At 35.9% G+C, this 7,056-nt stretch overlaps 1 non-coding gene across 1 annotated transcript; it reads left to right on the forward strand.

Annotated features, from left to right (window-relative positions):
* The first annotated feature begins 5,483 nt into the window (after positions 1–5,483).
* On the forward strand, positions 5,484–5,590 carry LOC126007327 (U6 spliceosomal RNA). The gene has a single exon (XR_007494908.1). It is a non-coding gene; the product is annotated as a U6 spliceosomal RNA (small nuclear RNA).
* The last annotated feature ends 1,466 nt before the right edge of the window (positions 5,591–7,056 follow it).

Here is a 7,056-nt window from a genome sequence, read left to right on the forward strand (position 1 = left end):
TGGTGGAAGTAGAAAATGGATAACCATAGAAATGGCCACAATGTTAAAAACAAAAGGGGTATTTTTTTAGGGAGTATCTCATTACTGTGTTGTTAGAAGAAAGGTCAGAAGAAGCTCAGAAACAATTACTGTGGCTTTGCAGCTTCAGTAGTGGCAGTGGCCTCAATTATGACCTACTTCTAAAGACTTTGAAAAAGGTCATGTCATTTTTAGCTGAATCCCTTCTAGAAAGCAGATATTAGATAAGCTCTGCATGTTCTAATGAGCATTTTTCATTTGGGACCATTTTTTTTTTATCATATCACATTCATATCTTCCCTTACAAAGAAGTTTTGCCTTGGTTTCTGATGATTAAGACTTTTCTGTGTGATGTTAGTGCTGTAGAGAACATCCATAAATGGGGAGAAGAAATAAACAGACATTTCTTCAAAGAAAAAGAACAGATGGCCAAAAGGCACATGAAAAATGCTCCACATCACTAATCAAAACAACAATGAGGTATCATCTTATACTACAGAGAATGGCACACATCACAAAGAACAAGAGCAACAAATGCTGCCATGGATGCTGGGATAAAGGGACTCTAATTCACTGCCAGTGGGAATGTAGACTGGTCCAACCTTTCTTGAAAACAATATGGATATTTCTCAAAACAAACAAACAAACAAACCAAAAACAACCCAAAAAACCAAATACCAAGAAACTGAGCTTCATATGATCCAACAATACCACTTCAGTAGCATATATGTTTCCAGCATATATGAGAGCCACTGATAAGTAATCCCTGATGAGAAACACTGAGTATAGTGAACAAATAAATAGATATGTGTTTTTGGGCTCAGAGAAATAGTGCAGTGGTTAAGGCATATCTCTTATGTGGCCAACCATCCTTTGTTTTCAGTATAATATGGTTCCTTGAGTGCTACTGAGTAAGGCCCTGAACATCCTGGAACACTTCTGCTGGTACTGAAAGTCTGAGCAATGATACACTATTATACTTCTCCATTAAAATGCCAGTCCACTTTGGTAAGATTTTTCAAGGAAAATCCCAAAATCTCCCAAGGGCCACTTGGGATATCCCTTTTCTCCTCCAAAAAGATATATTATTTTTTAAAGATATTTATTTAAGCATCATGATTACAAACATGGTTGTAGTTGGATTTTAGTTAGAAAAAAAGCACATCTCCTTTCTCAAGTGCAACATTCCCACCACCAATGCCCTCTATTTACTTCCTCCCCAACCTTTTGCCTTTATTCAAGACAGGCATTATATTTCTCTCTTTCATTACATTAAAATATATTCTTATCAAAAATAGGATTACATGAGAAATACTTCCAGTTTTGGGAAGTAACCAATAAAAAATTCATGCAACCATATGTACATTTTTGAAAGGAAGGGTAAAAAAAAAACAAACAAAAGATAATACAAAGCACAGAAAGTTGAATTCTTAGGATATTGTTAATGGAGGCATTATATAATTATATTTAATTCAGCAAGTGCGGTTTTAGGATATAATTTTGGAGACAAAATTATAACTAGATTCAGTTCTTAAATGTTTTTGTGGAGTAATGTGTTTAAATATTAGCTCTGTAACTTGCTGTGTGTGAACTGGGGCTAGGTGAAACACTTTTGAATTAAAATACAAAATGAAAAATGGAAACTCTAATAACCACTTTACATGCTGTTCTAGGACTTTGGATTCATGAACAAAGTACTATCAGATAATAGGATTTTAATAGATATAAGCTATTATGTTCTTACCTACAGTGAGTATTATTTTTTATAAACCACCTCATCTATAAAAGCCCCCTGCACTCATTGCTTTTATTCACTAAGATAGACTGCATATATTTTATCAGATACATAGTTCATTATTAATTGCATTTTGATTGAGGGGAACACGGAGAGATCTTGATAATCCCTCATCCTGACACTCTCATCTATTATCCTAAATATTGCCTGGGGACTTGCTTCTGATGTAAATTTCTAGGAGAAATGTAGCATAAAGAGAAGTCTTATTCAGATCATTGAAGCCTGCACATAGTGTGAGAAATTAATGTGAAGGGAATACACAGCTGGGATTTTTGTTTCTGTTGATTAGTAATTTGTATTTAGCAGTGACGTAAAGGAAAAATGATCTAGTTTGAGGTCTCAACCATGGGGATTTATTAGCAGAGGAAAATTCTCAGCTCCATTATGTTTTGGATCTTCTGAAAGTAAAGCATAAAGAAGTATAGGGGGAACCCAGAAGCCACATTAGAGGAGCTGTGGAACTGCTTCCAGGACACAGGAGAGACCACAACAGCTGAGTCTGTGGATTTGGGACCCACAAGCCATGTCTGAATTGTCCAGGTGAGGGAAAGACTCTGAGGCAGGGACCCATCGCTGTGGTATCCACTTCCCGGAGACAGCAGAGGGTGAGGTGGCTGAGCCTGTGGCTTTGGAACATGGAAATCACGTTGGTGGTGCCCAGGTGAAGGACAGAACTCAAAACAAAGTGCCAGTGGAGCCCAGCTGCTCAATCTCTTTTGTGGTGATGCACTCCTCCAAGTCAAGGAATGCATGGAAGAGGAAGATAGAAAACACCATACTACAACCTCAACAATTGTTGAATTAATTAATTAACGATGGTGCTGGATGGCGATGGATGGAGGCCTTTGTGCTTAGGCCCCAGCCACGTGGCTTCATCCCCATCCAGCTGGCGAATTTCAGGCCCAGGTAGTTGGCGTAATCAAGACTCACTCACACGCAGGCTTCAGGAAGAATCATCTTTATTTATGCCCTAGCCACCACAGGTGTGTGGCCTATGTCAACCTTTTAAGCATTCAGCTATATTTTGCTAGCCCTGCATCTTATCTCCTGTTAGCCATCTTCCCTTTGGGCTCCATGCGGCCCAAAGATCCAAAAGCCAGGAAGCCAAGCCGGGCCAAGAGAGAAACGGCCAAAGGCCCGAATCCCCTGGCTCAGAGGTTTATCTATCCTTTTCCAGACCCCTCCCAGAAATGGGAGGTCTTGCAGGTAGTTACACCTATTATCCGGTTCCCAAAACTCCTCCCAGATATGGGTGGGTCTTGGGGTACACCACAAACAATGAGGAAAAATGAGGCCTCCTTATGCTTAGAGAACAAAGATGGTAACTCCAATGACCCAAAAAGTACTAATCATTTAAACTATCAGATAAAAACTTTAGAGAAGAAATATGGAGAATATTCATAGAACTCAAAGCATGGAATGAAGTGAATGTACCACAAATAAGAATCAAGAGGAAATGAGAGTAGAAATGAGAAAGCTTTAAAATGAAATAACAGGGTTGAAACTCTTGGTAGGTGAAATAAAAACCTCACTGGACAGCCTATCCAACAGAGACACAGTGGCTGAAGACAGAATTAGTGAGCTGAAAGAAGAGATGCATAATAATTCCATACAACAGAAGATGTTGGAAAGGAGCCTGAAAACAAATGATCAAACAATGGGAAATATGCTAAAAAATGTGAGCAGACAACAATAGAACTCTGTATAAACTCGACAGAAACAACTTAAGAATCTTGAAGTCCCAGATACACAAGAAAGAAAACCCTATAAACTATCAACAATCAAGGACATCATTGTAGAGAAACTCCCAGAACTAAAGAGTATATCCAGCCAAATCCTACATGCCCAAAGATTACCAGTCAAAAGAAACCCAAAGAAAAGTACCCTGAGACTCATCCTACTCACAATGATAAACCCCATAGATAGGAATAGAATAGAGAAAGGAGTAAGATAATAAAGAGAAATTATATTCAAAGGAGCATCCCTAAGTTTTATTGCAGGCTTGCCAAAAGAAACCTTCAAAGCCCAAATCCAGTGGTAGGATATAGTGACAAAACTCAACAAAATTAATGTATCAGCTTAATACTTCACCCAGCCAGACTTAACTTTAAGTTTGAAGGTAGGATACATAGATTCAAAGATAAACAACAGTTTATAATATTTACAGAATCAAAAGCAGTCTTAAAGAATGAACTGAAAGATCTACTTTAAGATAAGAAAGACCACAAGAATATCAAACTCTTTCTAAAAGATGACACCAAATCCTATGACAATCATCTCTCTCAATGTCAATGGACTAAAAGCACCAGTTAAGAGACACAGTGGCAAAATAGATAAAAAACTGAATCCAACATTTTGTTGCCAACAAGAAAAACATCTCAATAGTCAAAACAAACACAGATTCAAACTCAATGGTTGGAGGACAATTATTCAAAAATCTAGAAATGCTGGAGTGGTCATACTAATTTCACATGACACAGACTATAGACTTAAGAGTTATAGGGTACAGAAATTGGACATTTCTTATAATCAAAGGATATTACAACAGTAAGAAATTACACTGATATATATATATGTATATGCCCAATGAGGAACCAGCAAAATATTAAAACAGCTGCTGACAAAATTCAAGGATGATATCAATAACAACACAATAATACTGGGAGACTTAAACACTGCCCTGTCACCACTTGATAGGTCAACCAGGTTGAAACCTAACAAGAATATACTATCTCTGAAGGAAGCAATATATATATATATATATATATATATATATATATATATATATATATATATATATATATACACACACACACACACACACAATACAATAGATGCAGAGAAAGCATTTGACAAGATCCAACATCCATTTGTAATAAAAACTCTCAAAAATGGAAATGGAAGAAATTTTTCTCAATATAGTCAAAGCATTTTACCACAAACCTATGGCAAATATTATTCTCAATGTAGAAAAAACTGAAAGCCTTCCCTCAAAAATCTGGCAGAAGGCAAGGCTGCCTCCTCTTGCCACTTCTATTCAACTTAGTAATAGAAGTACTTACCATAGCAATTAGGCATGAAAAAAATATCATGGGCATTTAGATAGGAAAAGAAGTCAAGTTCTCACTTTTGCAGATGAATGATACTATATTTAAAACATCTTTAAGAGTTTACCAAAAAGCTCCTAGAAACAATAGATTCATATAGTATAGTGTCAGGCTACAAAATTAAAGCACAAATATAAATGGCTTTCTAATACACAAATAATGCTAGAAAAGAAATAAACATTTAAAAAATCTCATTAAACAGTGCCATAGAAATTTAAATACCTTGGTGTCTTCTGAAATAAAGAAGTGAAGTATCTAAACAAAGAAAACTATAAAACACTGCTTCAAGAAATAGAAGAGGATACAAGGGAATAGAGACATGAATAGGAGAATCAACATAATTAAAATGACAATACTCCCTAAAGCATTATACATATTTAATTCTCTAAGGATACCCATGACATTCTTCAAAGAAGTGGATAAAACACTCCTAAAATTACTTTGGAGCAATGAATGTCCAAGAATAGCTAAAGCAACCCTTAGGAAAAAGAATATGGGAAACATCACTTTCTCCAACTTTAAATTGTACTACAAAGCAATAATCATTAAAAGAGCATGGTACTGTGCTCGCTTTGGCAGCACATATACTAACATTGGAAAGATACAGAGAAGATTAGCATGGCCCTTGTGCAAGGATGACATGCAAATTTGTGAAGCGTTCCATATTAAAAAAAACCCAGCATGGTACTGTAATAAAAACAGACCCCAGATCAATGGGAATAGACTTAAGTATTCAGAGAATGAATTCTAAATATATAATCAATTAATATTTGTCAAAGGGGCAAGAAACACAAAATGAAGCAAGGAAAGCCTCTTTAACAAGTGGTGCTGGGACACATGCAAAAAAGCGAACTCAGACCTCAAATACCATGCACAAAGGTCAAATCATCATAATGTCCTTGATATAATACCTAAAACTATAAGGAATATAGAAGAAAATGTAGGTAAAACACTTCATGTCACTGAGACTAAAGACATCTTCAAGGAGGAAACACTACTGTACAAACAAGTAAAACCAGAGCTAAACATATGGGGTTAAATTAAATTGAGAAACTTCTTCACTTCAAAGGAAACAGCATCTTGGGTAAAAGAGTCACCTATGAAATGGGAAAAACTATTCACTAAATGCCTATCAGATAAAAGGCTAATATCTAAGATAAACAAGGTACTGACAGTACTTTACAAGAAAAAAATAACTAACCTCATGAAAAAATGGGGAGAAGATATGAATAGATATTTCCTTATAAAAGAAATACGAATGTCCAAGAGACATATAAAGATGCTCCTCATCACTAATCATCAGGGAGATGCAAATCAAAACAATGACATACCATCTCAGGTCACACAGACTGGCACACATAACAAATAACAAGAACAACCAACCAGTGCTCAAGTGGATGTGGGGAGAAAGGAACTCTTAATCTCTTGGTGGAAATGCCATCTAGTCCAGCATTTTTGAAAAACCTCAGGGATATTTCTTAAAAATGTAAATTAAGCTCCGATATTATCCAGCAATACCACTACTAGGGATATAAACTAGAACCTCAAAAACACAATATAATAATATTCTCTGCATACCTATGTTTATTGCAGCATTATTTTTTAGCCAGAATATTAAAACAGCTCAGATGCCTAACAACAAATGACTAAAGAAACTGTGGTATATCTTTACAATGAAATAGTATACAGCTGTCAGGAAAAATGAAGTCATGAAATTTTCCTGTCCTTGGATGGACATGAAGGCTATTATATTGAGTGAAATAAGTCAGAGGGAAAGAGATAATCAAAATAGTCTGATTCATCTCTGGAATTTAAGAAAAATAAAAGACAGTATTATAATAATACCTAGAGACAATAGAGACAAGGGCTGGAAGGACCATCCAATGATAGGAAGCTTACCACAAAGAGAAATGAGCACAGTTGGAGAAATAACTACACTAACAACTACCATGATAAGGGTAAAGAGAGAAATACAATGCCTGTCTCAAAAACAGAGAGGAGTTAGGTGAAGAGGGAAATGGGATTCATTGGTAGTGGGAAAGTTGTACTGGTAAAGAGGTGTGTTCATTTTATGGCTGAAACCCAATTATGAACATGTTTGTAACCATGGTACTTAAAGACATTATTAAAAAAGGA

This window comes from Suncus etruscus, chromosome 4 (assembly GCF_024139225.1).
Source record: "Suncus etruscus isolate mSunEtr1 chromosome 4, mSunEtr1.pri.cur, whole genome shotgun sequence".
In the NCBI taxonomy this organism is placed as follows: domain Eukaryota; kingdom Metazoa; phylum Chordata; class Mammalia; order Eulipotyphla; family Soricidae; genus Suncus; species Suncus etruscus.